Source organism: Lontra canadensis, unplaced genomic scaffold (assembly GCF_010015895.1).
Source record: "Lontra canadensis isolate GAN:19392208 unplaced genomic scaffold, GSC_riverotter_1.0 scaffold2, whole genome shotgun sequence".
Taxonomy (NCBI): Eukaryota; Metazoa; Chordata; class Mammalia; order Carnivora; family Mustelidae; genus Lontra; species Lontra canadensis.
Window position 1 is genome coordinate 62745650 of NW_022630996.1, and position 15154 is coordinate 62760803.

A 15154-nucleotide genomic window follows, 5' to 3' on the forward strand; every position below is an offset into this window, starting at 1 on the left:
CTCCCTTCTGTTCAACTAGAATCTCATTCTGGGGGAAAACCTACAGTGGGGAAATCCCAACCCAGGTAGGCGTCCTGAGTAGGCATCTTGGAAAGAGCTTTCCACTTAACCTTATCTCTAGCCTTTCCGGTTGCACGGCCACACCTCATTCCACCAGCTAAATCCTATTCTCCCAATAACTTAACGTTATATAGTCAAAGAGGTTTTATGTCATTTATAATTGCTCTTTGGGTGGCATTGCTTGAATAGTTTTCCCTTAGGGTTTCTTGAGTACTCTCTTACCTTTCCCCAAGGTCTCCCTCTCCAGGAGGCAGTGATTTGTAAAGGAAAAGATAGCCAGGGGGAGAACCAGCCCCATGCAAAGTGAAGTAAAGAGGTATGGGTGATGTGAATGGTCATGGGTGGTTGGGAAAAGGCGTTTAAGGGTTCACTCCTGCATGCAATGCACAGACGAACTCTCACTGAGCATTAAGTTATCAAGGCTCAAGTTGTCTGCTCCTGGGCCACTTGGGTGTCTCAGTCATTAAGCGTCTGCCTTCGGCTCAAGTCATGATCTGAGGGTCCTGGGATCGAGTCCCGCATGGGGCTCCCCGCTCCACGGGGAGCCCATTTCTCCCTCTCCCCGTCCCCCTGCTTGTGTTCTCTCTCACATAAATAAATAAACAAAATCTTTTTAAAAAATTGTCTGCTCCTGGGATATTCTCTATTTGTATAATATTCTCTGGGGGCAATGAATGGCCTTTTTCCTGTGTCTAGATTTTCTGAAACAACAGGGAGCCAAATTCATAAATGTGATTTCTCTGGCTTTGCTGAGGTAACCCCTTACTTGTTAGTATTTGTTAAAGACATATCCATTGCCTGATAAGAAAGTCCTTATTCCCAAGTCCTGAGTAAAGCACCTTACCCTCTCACAGAGTTTGCTCTAAGTCTGTCGCAGGAGAAAGCCCCTAGTATTTTGAAGTGTGAGCTTCTATTTGGTTTGGTAGCACTTGAGAGCTCCTTGTAAAATTTTCACTCAAGGGTAAGTGAAATGTCCAAAATCCTGCCTGGGGTGGTTTTTGCCGTTGAGAACTCGGTAGATTTGAGGGAGGATGGATAAAGGCTCTGAGGCTTTTCAATACTCCTGCTTCCTAGGGCCTGAACGTGGGCTGTGGTAGTGGAAGAGGAATGATTCCAAAAATATTAAAAACGTGAGAAAGGAGGGTACTCAGTATCTCAAACATTCGTTTCTCTGAGCATCTTACCCTTAGCTTTTCCGAGCTACCTGATTCCACAGGAGAGAGTTCCCAGTTAGAATAAAGTTACAGGAAGCCTTCTCTCCCTTTTTTGATCCTTAAAAAAAAAAAAAAAAAAAAAAAAAAAAAAATGCCACAAGAGTTCTTTACTCCCAGGGAATTTCGAGGTGATCCCACGAAACTGTGCGTGAATTGTGCCTCCTCCAAGGACACTCCCTCCTGCGCACGACGCTGGCCGGATTTTTTAACTGCGTTTATGACTGATTTACGGAACTTTTACTTGGCAGGACCCGCTGTTACTGTTAGCTGGTTACTATGGATCTTTCAACATGCCACTCTGGCATGTTGCATTAAAAATAACCTCCCAAGACTGTACAGAATACATAGAACAAGGGGAGTACAGTCAGAGCCGTGGACTCCAGGCTCTGCTTTGGTGCCTATGTATTCACACGTGCTCCCATGCAAAGCAACTGCAGGGAAAAAAAGAAAAAAAAAAAAAAACCTCACACACCTTCTAAAATGTCTGGTTGCACTGTAATTTTTCTAAGCTTCCCCAGAGCAGAGGTTCTCCAAGATCAGCAACATCCCAAAAAGCTGTCAGCCAAAAGAATATAAAACACCAATTAGGAGTATCTATTAAGGGCGCAGATCCAAAGACAGACTGTCTGGGTCTGAATCCTGACTCCAGTTACTAACTAGCTCTGGGATCTTAGCAAGTTCTGCCACAGCCACAGCTATCTCCTCTGCAAAACAGGGTGATAACATCGTGAAACCCAAAGGGTCCTTCTGAGGATGAAGGGAGATACTCAGGTGAAAGTTCTTGGCACATAGAAGGTGCTCAGTAAATAGAGATCATTACCCTTTGAAGGCCATCCTTGTAGCGTGTCATCTTCAGAACAGTCATCAACATGCAACTTAGGTCATAGTGTCTGGCGCTGACTAGGTTCTTAACAGACCTCTGTTGACTGCGGGAGTGATGCCCAGGTTACTTACAAACATGTCTGACACCCTTTTGTAGATTAGACGCTTCTTCAAATAAGAGCTACATTTGATTCATCTTCGTATTCTCCACAGCTCCATGGTGGAGTAAATAAATTTACTGGAGTCAATGGAAGGAGCAAAGCTGTTACAATATAAGAGGCCACAGTTAGTATGGAAACTGGTAGTAGAAAAGATTTTTTTTTTTTTAAATCACAGGCTTCAAGAGCAAGTAGCATCCAGTGCCAAGAAAACACTGACGTTCCCTGAAACTAAATGACTATATCAAGCTACATATGAATACGATATTTGTAATGCTGGATCTGGTTCAGTGAGGGTTCTAGCTGGGTACTGCAGGGGGGAGGAAATCTTTTATCTCTAGCCCACCCCTGGCCTTGGCCCATGACTTAAGGGAAGAATTGCTCTTCCAGAGCCAGACACCACAGTCACCTCAGGCGAAGTCGTTTCCTTATGCCACTTTAAGCATCACTGGATTTGGTGGCAGCAGCATAAGTAGAAGACTTGAGCTGAGAGACGTGGGGTCAGGAGTGTATAGACTCTGCCCCAGTTCTCATCACTGAGGCTTGAACCAGCATGAACAGAGCCGTGCCCAAGTAGAGGTGAGAGAAGGCTATTTCCTCCTGATTGGAGAGCCAGCGGGCCATTCTGGACCCTTGCAGGGAAAATAGTAATAGCGTTCGGTGACTGTGGACTCCTGTCTGATATGCAGAGCAAAAATGAAAATAATACATGGGGGAGTGTGCGTTCGCATACACACACAAACGTGTGAAAAATACCTTCTTTTCTGGCAGTGTGTGAACATCCTCCAGCCAAAGGCCACCAGGAACACACCCGTAGTTGACAACGCTGTGTTTATCACTTGTTACAGCAAGGGATAGCATTCCCTAAGGGGAAGCCATGGAGCATGTTAGTAAGAGGATGTCAGAAAGAACCTTTACAGAATTTATGCTTTGAATAGGTGATTTAGGGAAGGCTCTCTACTATCAGAGAGCAGGGATATTTCTATGATTAAGTATCTCAATAAATCGTATCTATAGAAAGGACAGACTAGAGTGAGGATAAAGCTATCATGGCCAAAGAAGCAGCAGTCACATTAGCTGGAAGACGGCAATGTTTGGTAATCTATGGCTTGGACAGTGTTCATGTTTTGTTTGTGTTCAGACATAATTACAGAGTCATTATCTTGATCCACCATGGTCAGAGAGTGGTCTGGTCTGATGTTGATGTTTTGTGACATTGTTTACGCCCAACAGGTGAACACCAAGACCTGCCTATGACTGCCAGGCCAGTTGGCAACATCTAGACTAGCTGATTACACCTAGTTGGATGTCCATTAATAATGTGGCAGATGAGAAAAGTGGTAAACCAAGGGGGAAAGTATTTCAGTGGTATTCCAATAAAGTCTCCTGGAGCTTGGTACAATCATATAGCATTTTAACTGACTAATGATGGTACCCCAGTGAGAATTGATTATCTGGTTGCGATCAACCTGGGCTATCTCTTGGCTTGCCACAGGCACCATCCTGGTTCAACCTTGTCAATTTGCTTATTGTTGAAGACATGTGATCAAAATCTTAACATATAGTAAATACATTAGGTGGCAGGTTTTTTTTAAAAAGATTTTATTTATTTAGAGGGAGAACAAGCAGGGGGAAAAGCAGGCTTCCCACTGAGCAGGGAATCCGATGCAGGGCTCAATCCCAGGACTCTGGGATCATAACCTAAGCCTAAGGCAGACGCTTAACCGACTGAGCCACCCAAGTGGCAGACTTTTGAATAATAAAAAAAATCTTCACGGGCCTTAATAATGGCCTGAGTCAGATAAGATGAAGTTTAATAACAGTGAAAAGCCTTTAATTTGGGTTCAAAAAAATCAATACCAAGGGCAGAATAGGAAAGACCTGACTGAGAAGCAAAAGAAAGGGGCAAAAAACTAATGGTTGGCTGACCCTAAGTTTTATTACAAACAACTGTTAAATAAGTAAACAATAGCATAGTTTTAGACTACATTAGTGGAAGTATGGAATCATTACTGAGGGAGGGAATTGACAATCTGATCTATTCTGGACTGACCTGACAATACCTAAAATACTGTGTCCAGGTTTGGGCACCACAGTTTTGAAGGATATAATTCCTCAATCAGAGAAAGTAAGCGACTGTCCCCTTCACTTAGAAATAAATATGGGCCATGTCAAACAAAACTAAAACACAGAATCCTAAAAGGGGGGATTGATGATGTAGTAGACATTCAGCCTGGAGCACAGGAGATCCAGGGGAAACATGAAAACTATCTCAAGCATTTTAAGGACCATCATGTGGAAGAGGGATTAGACCATCCTTAGCTGGTTTAGGGACCTAAGATCAGTTAAATTTAAAGGCAGGCAGGTTTTGCTTTTAAAACACACACACATGCACTCACATTCAATAACATCAGAAAACATCTGTTGAAGAAGCAAATTCCCCATGATTAGAATTCTGCAAACAGAAGCTGAAGGACCACTGGTAAGGATAGCGTAGGACGGTATAAGGTGTAGAAAACTAAATTTTTAACTCCTCCATTAGAGATTTTATATTGTAAACACCTATAGTATGATCTTATATCCTTCCAGATTTTGAATCTGCTTGACATTTATAGCAGAAGTTATTTTTTTCTAGGCACACATTCCATTCAGAACCTTGTAGAACAGTCTGCGTGTTTATCAAATTGCTATATAACTCAGCAAGAATCTTAACAGGAACTTAAGTTTGTTCTCAGACAGTCCAGTGATTTTGGACTTGGTTAACTGATTTGGCTCTATTCCACCTGACTTCTATCTATTTGTATCTTAAATTATTTGCTTTATATCTGAATATGAAATATTCCGAGTTACAAATTCTACTTATTGTTTTCATAGTTGCACTGATCTTTGCTACCTCCTGCTCTTGTGTAGTGACTGGATTTACCTTCTCTACAATATAGTTCTAGTTCTGTTTATATGATCTGAAAGTCCCTAAAACTCTGTATCCCTCTCAAGTTAACAGTGAAAGATCTCCAAATACAAAAAGGAATCCTTTCTGAATTTATACAATTGTCTCTACTTATAACCAACTGCACTGTTATTCCATAAGTTTTCTTAGTGTAAATCTTGCATGCAACTGGTATTTTTAAACCATAAGTAAGCTTGTGTATATTTTTTAAGTAGGCCCCACACCCAGGGTCTGTGTTGAGCTCATGACCCTGAGATCAAGAGTCACGTGTTCTACTGACTGAGCCAGCCAGGCACCTAAGCTTGTATAATGTTAACTCATTTTACATGAAGGCTTCTTTTAGTCTGGGATCTCTAGAAAGTAGAGCCTAATCGCTGATGTGTTGATGTTTGTTATACTGTGATATAATGAGATATATATATATATATATATATATATATATATATATATATTTGAGGTTTTGCCCCTGGCTCCTGGCCAGAGCTCCTAAAACCATTGCAATTCCCGAAGCAGTAATTGTGCTAGAGGCATCTTTTGTTCTAATATTTGGTCTTTAACAAAGCTTTAACAAACCTCCTAAACCCCTTGAAATTTCCTGGGTGGTAGGAAAATCTGTTGTTGTTATTGTTTTAAGATTTATTTGAGAGTGAGAAAGAGCATGAGCAGGAGGAAGGGCAGAGGAGAGGGAGAAGCAGACTCCCTGCAGAGCAGGGAGCCTGATGCAGGACTCAATCCCAGTACTCTGGGACCATGACCTGAGCTGAAGGCAGATGCTTAACCAACTAAGCCACCCAGGTGCCCAAGAATCTTTTGTTTTAATGAGGTAACTCTTGGTAGGTTACTGGATAGCTTCAGAATGGGTGTTGGTCACCAGAAAGACTAAGCCATGATTAGAAATTTGCAATTTTCAGCTCAATCCCCCATCCTCTGAGGAGAGGAGAGGGCTGGAGATTGAGTTAATAATTAATCATACCTGTGTGAGGAAGCCTCCATAAAAATCCCTAGTCTATGGGATCAAAGAGGTTCTGGCTTGGTGAACACATCCATGTGCCAAAACAGTGACACATCCCAACTCAATGGGGACAGAAGCCCCAGCTCTCAGGACACTTCTGAACCTTGCACTGCATATCTCTTCACCTGGCTATTCATCGACATCCTTTATCACAGCCTTCATTATATAATAAACCAGTAAATGAAAGCGGTTCCCTGAGTTCTGTGAGCTGTTCCAGCAAATTACTGAACTGAAAAAGAGGGTCATGGGAACCCTGAATGATAGCCAGTGGGCCAGAAGTGCAGGTGACAACCTGGGACTTTTAACTGGCCCCTAAAGTGGTGACAGTCTTGTGGGACTGAGCCCTAACCTTGTGGGATCTGATGGTAACTCAAGGTAGATAGTGTCAGAACTGAATATAACTGTAGGACATTCAGCAGGGGTCCACCAAGAATTGGGGAAATGCTTAATGTGTGGGGAGAAACCCCACACATTTGGTGATCAGAAGTGTAAGTATGGTAGTACTAGAAAGTAAAGTAATAGCGGAGGAAATGGAGATTTTTCTTACAAGGTTTGATTTGGGAATACAATCCCAAACCAGCAAGAGTACGGGGAAAAGAAAATGGAACAGGAAAAGATGGGAAGCCATAGAACGTGAAGGATTTCCATGGGGGCCACTACTTTACAATGAGCCAGATGCAGCAGGTCTCCTGTCTGACCTTCTGGAAAAACTGTGCCTCAGGGGAAGGAGGAATAAGAGGGAATGTGTCTGCCTTCTTCCCTCCTGACTCCTGGTTCCCGTCAGCCAAAGTGGGACCCACAGGCAGTTAGCCTCCCAGCCCTTCCAGGTTGCCACACTCAGCCCCTCTGGCATCCTTTTGGAAAGCCAGACTATACACCTTGCCTGCGCAGCATTTCATTCAAGTCCAGAAGAGACAAGAGAAGCTCGCCAGTCCCGCCCTGCCAGTGACTGGTCAACACCTTAGATTCTTTGCCAAGGCTGAGGCAGAGCAAGTGGCTAAGGGACCAGGAGACCCTGGTCCAGAGTAAGTCTGAGGAAGCACTGGCTGTTGCCGATCTCCTTTCTCCGCCTCTCTAAGCCTCTCTCACATTCCCCCGTTAGTGAACTTCTAGCCACTCAGTCTTAACTCTCGATGGCACAGACGTCTAGTGTCTCCCATACGCAATTCTCCTCTCCCTCCTCAATACACAGGAAGATGACACTTCCTGCCTCCTTGCTGTCGGGTGGGGCTGTGTGACGGGTTCTGGCTAATGGTCAGGAGAGGAAGTGCTGTGTGTGCTCCTGAGCCAAGGCGTGCGAGAGAGCGGAAGCTCTCACATTCTTCTCTGCCGCAGCAGCCTTGGACACCATGCTCACATAGCAGAGCCGCAAGATGGAGACAGACTGAAGGCCTGAGACACCGTGTGTGGAAAGGAGCCGTGTTTGTACTTCATTAATCAGACTTAGCTTAGAAGCAACAGAAAACTTGCTCTAACCAACTCAGACAACATATAAAGGGAGGCTGGAGAGGCAGAGTTAGAAAGCAGACAGGAACCAGAGATGCAATCATAAGAATCACAGTCAAGTTCAGGCCATAGGAACTGTCTGGCTAATATACTGCTACAGGTCACACCATCCCTGCCTCGACAGACACCACTGCTGCTGGACTCTCTGTGCTGCCATAAATAATTTCTAACCAATCCCAGTGCTGCTGGCGGGGCGAAAGCCCCACGGGGAGAAATGATCTCAGTCTACATCATTATGCCTACACAGTAGCTACAGGAAGGACAGGGAAAAGGGACATCTGTCCCACTCTTCTTCCATCCCACCAATACCACACACTAGTGCATTCCCACAAGGAGGAAGGGTCTTGAACACTGAGCAGCCAATAAAAAAGAAAAAAAATTCTTAAATCCTTCAAAGGTCCACTGTGGTCATATCCTGCTTTATTTGTGTTGTAGCCGTCAATGCAGTGGTCAGTGAATAAATATTTGTGATTGATAAAGAACGGAGTAGTTTAAATTTAACTATATAGGAAATAAATGGGAAGCCGCAGAATTCAGCATCTCAACTCTATCTTTATTTCTGAGGAGCACAAATCACGATTCAAAAAGAGAATGACACTCAGGGACAGAAGGTTCTAAGTCAATAGTACCTATTGAGATAGTTACTACAACCCTCCCTCATGGGCAGGGCTTTATCATTTCTCTGTGGGCCTAGATATGTCCTTACTTTTTCCTTCTGAAGTCCCATTTTATGGGAGAAGTAGAAATCACCAGATCAGCATTTTTCTCCTCACTTCTTCATTGAAATAAACACATGATCTCAGGTATCACACACCCCAGCTCTAGCTACCACGCTTTAGGTGATGATTTCCCATTCTCTACAGAGACCTTGAGATTAATGAAAACAAACAACAAAAAAAGATTCATGTCCTTTCTCTTGTGGGACTCTCTCTGCTAAACAGTAATTGACTATATCAAGAAACCAATCCTAAAGAAACATAGACATTCTAGCTATATTAGTAGTAGGTTATTAGGAAGTTGTTAGGAGATAACTAAGGTATTTTCATAACCTCTTTGGACTCCCCATATAATTTTCCTTGATGTAGAAAAAAAAAATACTGATACGGGTGGGCCCATAATCTGACAGGTTAGCACATCTTATCTCTTAAATTCTCGAAAGGGGCAATTAAACCCTGAACTCATTATTTGAAGAAGATTTTCCTGGTTATTTTTATGGAAAGAACTGGAACAAGGTCTGTGTATGTAGATGATAAAGACCAGGATGTAGGCTGTGGAGATTTAAAAAGGACAGCATAGATCGATGAAAATTCTGGGGTCCGCTCTGGCAGGATCTGTGTGATAAATACCAGGGGAAAATAGCACCAGTGGAAGCAAGATGGCTTCAGCTAGACAAAAGTTGCATGCAGCTCCCCTGTTGCAACACGTGGTAACATCTCCAAAGCGAGAGCTAAGATAACGATTGTTTTGGCAATCATCAGCAGGTCAACGGTCAAAAGAAACATGCCCCAAGGAAACAACGTGAAATGTGCTCACTGCCTTAGTAATACCCTAAAAATGTATGGAATGGTTGGTTGCAAGTGTCCTAATTAAGGACAATTGGATTTTTGCCCCAAATAGTAACTAGCCTTGAGTAGCCACCATAGGAGGACCACTGTATTATTAAGTACTTGACATACACTACCTGCTATGCTGTTTCTATCTTTCTTACAGATGAGGAACTGAGGCTCAGAAAGGTTTTATAATTTTTCCAGGATCTCATAGCAGTATGTGGCAGAACTAGAAACTGAAGCTAAGGACGCCTGATTCCAAGTGCATCCTCTCTACTGAACCACAGTGTCTCAAAACAAATACGGTGGAAGAGAGGGCACTTGGCATATGGTTAAAAAATAATGCCATTACAAATCAAAACCACAATGAGATACCACCTCACACCAGTCAGAATGGCTAAAATTAACAAGTCCGGAAATGACAGATGCTGGCGAGGATGCGGAGAAAGGGGAACCCTCCTACACTGTTGGTGGGAATGCAAGCTGGTGCAACCACTCTGGAAAACAGCATGGAGGTTCCTCAAAATGTTGAAAATAGAACTACCCTATGACCCAGCAATTGCACTACTGGGTATTTACCCTAAAGATACAAACGTAGTGATCCGAAGGGGCACGTGCACCCGAATATTTATAGCAGCAATGTCTACAATAGCCAAACTATGGAAAGAACCTAGATGTCCATCAACAGACGAATGGATAAAGAAGATGTGGTATATATATACAATGGAATACTATGCAGCCATCAAAAGAAATGAAATCTTGCCATTTGCGACAACGTGGATGGAACTAGAGGGTATCATGCTTAGCGAAATAAGTCAATCGGAGAAAGACAACTATCATATGATCTCCCTGATATGAGGGAGAGGAGATGCAACATGGGGGGTTAATGTGGTAGGAGAAGAGTAAATGAAACAAGTTGGGATTGGGAGGGAGACAAACCATAAGCGACTCTTAATCTCACAAAACAAACTGAGGGTTGCTGGGGGGAGGGGTGTTGGGGGGGGTTATGGACATTGGGTAGGGTATGTGCTATGGTAAGTGCTGTGAAATTTGTAAACGTAGAGATTCACAGACCTGTACCCCTGGGGGGGGGAAAAAATATATATATATGTTTATAAAAAAATAAAATTATAAAAAAAAAAAAAGCTGAAAATGTAAAAAGTCATAAGTCAATACTTATTAAAATTTGAGCACGTCCATGAAAAAAAAAAAAAAATAATGCCATTGTCCATTACATTGATGGGTGATTAAAATGGTATTTCCTTTGGTGGCATCATAACTCACCAATGACAAAGCAAAAAACACTTTCATGGTAATAGTGTCATAATCTTTTAATAAATGTAGGGGTCTTTTGTCAATGGTACTGAGAATTTCTAGTCATAATTCTTTGACAAGCTGATCATTGTTTTGTAGATATATATTCTTTATTTAACATGAAGCTTTTGCTTAGAAAATTAATTTATAACTTATTAAATGCCCCCCAAAGGTAATTAGGCATAATTATTTTTTTTAAGATTTTTATTTATTGGAAAGAGAGTGAGTGAGAGAGCATGAGCAGGGGGTGGGGGAGAAGCAGATTCCCCTGCTGAGCAGGGAGCCCATTGCAGGGCTCCATCCCAGGACTCCAGGGTCATGACCTGAGCCAAAGGCAGTCCGCTTAACTGACTGAGCCACCCCAGCACTCCAGTTAGACTAAACACTGCTTCTCGAAGAATGGCTTGCCTTTTCCTTTTGTTAATGATAATGTGATTTTCTGTTTCTCTTTAGTTTAGAATACTTGCTTACTTGTTTTCTTTGATTCAAATTTTGATCATTTATTTATTCAATAACTATTTGAGTACCTGACATGTGTCAGATACTTTGCAAAGTACGGTGCATACAAAGATGAACACAACTTGATTCCTACCTTCAAGGACCTCACAGTCTAGTAAGAAAGCTTGAAACGGCTAACTGTAAGACCATATGATAAATGCTATAATAAAATTAAGTGCATGGAACAGCAGTAGGACAAGATAGAAGGATCAGATCGATAAGGAATTTTAAGTTGGGTCTTTAAGTATGAGATTGAGTTAATAGGTGGTTGACTGGGGATAAGGAGTTAGGAAAGAGCATTCATATATATATATATATATATATATATATATATATATATATATAAAATTTATAGTTATAAATTATAAATTTATAATTATTTCACTTTTATGAACATTATTGGGCAGATATACTTTGTTCAAAGTTGTTTTAATGTTTTTGGAAAAGAAATGGGAAATAATAGGCAAATTTCCATGCCAATGGATTCTTGTGCAGTTGGGGCAAAAAAGAGGCAGGCAGCCAATACAGCCTAATCATAGATTCATGAATGAAAGGTCCATCCATATTGTCTTAAATGGCAAGATCTCACTCATTTTTATGGCAGAGTAATGTTCCACTGTATATATATACTGCAGTTTCTTTATTCACTCATTTATGGTGGACACTTAGGTTTCTTCCATATCTCAGCTATTGTAAATAATGCTGCCATGAATATAGGGGTGCATATGTCTTTTTAAGTTAGTGTTTCCATTTTCTCTGGGTAAATACCCAATAGTGGATTTACTGGATTGTATGGTATTTCTGTTTTTAATTTTTTAAGGACCCTCCACACTATTTTCCAACAATGGTTGCACCAATTTATATTCTCACAAACAGGGTTCCTTTTCCTCTGCATTCTTGCCCACGTTTGTTATTTCTTGTCTCTCTGATACTAGCCATTCTGACAGCATAAAGTGATATCTCATTGTGATTTTGATTTGCATTCCCCTGGTGATGAATGATGTTGAGCATTTTTATGTGTCTGTTGGCCATCTGTAATAGCATTGTATGGTTACAGAAGGTAGCTATCCCTGTGGTGAGCATAACATAATGTATAGAGTTGTCCAATCACTATGTCGCACTCCTGAAAGTAATGAAACATTGTGTGTCAACTATACTTCAATAATTAAAAAAAAGAATGAAAGGTACATTTATTTGCAAATCCAGAGCTCTTAAATGTCCACTAGTTTGGGGGATGTTTTTTGTTTTGTTCTGGTTTTTTGGTTGTTGTTTATTTGTTTTGTTTTGTTCTTGTTTTTTTATGGAGAGAGTGTATGTGTGAGAGGAGATGGGCAGAGAGATAAGGAGAGAGAGAGAATCTCTCTCTTGATCTCACAACCCTGAGATCATGACTTGAGCTGAAATCAAGAGTGGGACACAAACCACTAAGCCACCCAGGTGCCCCATGTTCACTTCTTGAGGAAATTTGAAGATTTTCCTGTTCATCTTTCCTCATTGCTCTTTTTCTCCATGGTCACACCATATGTTTCTACTCTCTGACTGCTCTACCTGTCCATTAGCATAAATCTCAACAGATTCTTCTGTCTTAATATACTAGTGATAAATGCAGTTCAGTTCAGTCATTGAACTTACTAGCAGTGACTCCACTTTTTTCTCACATAAGGAAATTTATTCCCTCTGATGCTGTGGTGATTACACTATATTGTTGCTAAGGGTGTACAGTTAGCCTGTGTTCTAATCCTCCTGTCTATTTCTCATTTCTTGACATTCTCTTTGCTTTGTGGGGAGTGTAGAGTAAAAAGCATAGACTTTGGAGTCAAATCTGACTTTGAATTCAGGCTCATCCACTTATGAGCTGTGACATCCTAGACAAGATACTTAACCTCTCTGAACCTCAGTTTCCACATACGGAGTGTGATGACACTAAAATCAGCTTTTTGGACTCTGTGACATAATAGACAAGGAGTCCAGTCCATCGCATACGATGGGCGCAGTACGTGGTGGCAGCTCCCCAGTTACTAACGTTTCCACATTATTCAGCTTCTTGTCACAATCTTGACCTTTACCCTTGCTCTCACCAAGGTTTTCCAAGGACATTATACTGACTCAACATCATGCTTATTTTTAAAGGCTTTCTTTTAAAGTCCTCCATTCCCTCCGCATGCCCATCCCCACTTTTCCGGAGATTTCAGCTTCCCTTCTCTCCGACCTAGGCAGTCTCTCCCTAGCTGCCAAGCCTTCCCCAAGTCAAGATCCTACCCCTCTGTTCTTTGTGCACACTGGAACATAAACTCCCCAGGGCAGGAAACTTGTCTTTCTACATATTTGTCAAGTATCATGTACGTTTAGAGAGATAAATAAATAACAAATATTACACAGTCAGAATGAATGTGTTCAATAAATACCTCAGGTATCATCTCTGGGCTCTAATTACACAAAATCTGTGGACATGTGATGTACAAACAGAGGGCTGGCTACAAAATAATACGATTACATTTTTTGGTTGCTTTACATTGGTGACAGGCTGTCCATGTAGATGGGCGGCCGAGGTGTTTCCTATCCTCCACTCCTGAAGAGCAGAGCCTCTGCTGTCACTCACACCGGAGATCACACTCAAAGGGCCAGTCATCGCTCAAAGACTAGCCCTGTACAGTGTCCTTCCCCTGCGACATCACCCAGAGCCAAGCTGCTGAAACCACTCTGGGGGATTCCTCAGGCAGGAGTAGGCTGCCCTTCACAATTCCTTGCCTGCGCCTGTCTTATTTCTGAATTGTTGTATAGGTCTGGCTCTGTCTCCTTAACTAATCTCCAGGCTTCTAGAAAGTACCTTTCCTTCCCTTTATTCCCTTGAAATATTGAGCTTTTAATCTGGGCTAGAGAATTACTTTGTTTTCACTTGAAAAGCCCCCAGAATGATGGTCCCTCCCTGTAAGGTTTTTGGCTAGTTTCTCATTTCTTTGGAATGTTTTCAAACTGTGTGTATAAAATATTTCCCACATGTAGACAAGAATGAAAACATAACATGATACTTACAGAGACAGTACCTGGTTTAAACAAATATTCATATTTTGCCATATTTTCATCCACCCTCTCCTTTGTGCTTAAATGTGACAACCCCGAAGAAAATCACCTTCATTCCTTCTCTTTCCTTCCATCCCTCAAGATATCTTTCAACTGATCTAGTTCATGGACATCTAAGATTTTTAACTACTACAGGTATAGCTACCTAGAAACTATGTGCTATTGTTGCATGCATTTTAAAGTTTTACATCCCTGGTGTTATTGTATAGATCTTGCTGCACCTTGCTTTTTTTTAATACAAGAGTCTATTTCTGAGATTAGTCCATCTTGATATTCATGGAGCCCGTTCATTCCTTTGGGCTCCTGAACAGTAGCCACATGGATCCATCCACCCGTTCCCCTGTGGAGGGGCAGTGCGGTCCTTCACCCCTTCTGGTGTTCTCAGTGCTACTGTGAACATTTGTAGACGTCAGTCCTGGGGTATGAGCTTCTCTAGGAAGTTTGGTGGATGAGAGCTTAGGCTCTGAAGCCCAATTGCCCCCTCCAGATCCAAGCTCCACCACAAAGTCCCAACAGTGTGATCTTGGGCACGTTTCTTCGTTTCTCTGTGCCTCCCTCAGTAAGATTAGGATAACGGAAGCACCTCCTTCAAGAGAACAAAGCAGTGAGATCAGCGTCTTAACCAAGTAAGCACTCAGTGTATGACAATTATTATCAGGGCGACCAGCTAGGTAGGAAGAGAGTCTGAGCATCTCTGGCTTGATAAAGTGTTGCCAAATTGATTTCCAGTTGGTCGTACCAATTTACACTCTCACCAGCACTATGTGGCTTTCTTCTGTTCCCCACATCCTCACCAGGGATTGGCATCAGCCGGGTGGCTTCCTCATCCTTTCAACTGCAAGAAGATCCAATGAGTCATCAGAGAGATCAGGTGACCAGCAGGAGGGAAAGGAGTCAGCGGGGAGGTTTGCGGAAGTGGAGGAAACTGAATTCTTTTAGGTAAGAAATGTTAAAAATCATGTAGAATTAGACTCCCTGGAAATTGGAGAGTTGCG

The 15154-nt window shown here is 42.0% G+C and overlaps 1 pseudogene; it reads right to left on the reverse strand.

The window, feature by feature from the left end:
• Positions 1 to 13707, reverse strand: part of LOC116878783 — a 58044-nt pseudogene extending 44337 nt beyond the window's left edge.
• Positions 13708 to 15154: the final 1447 nt, after the last annotated feature.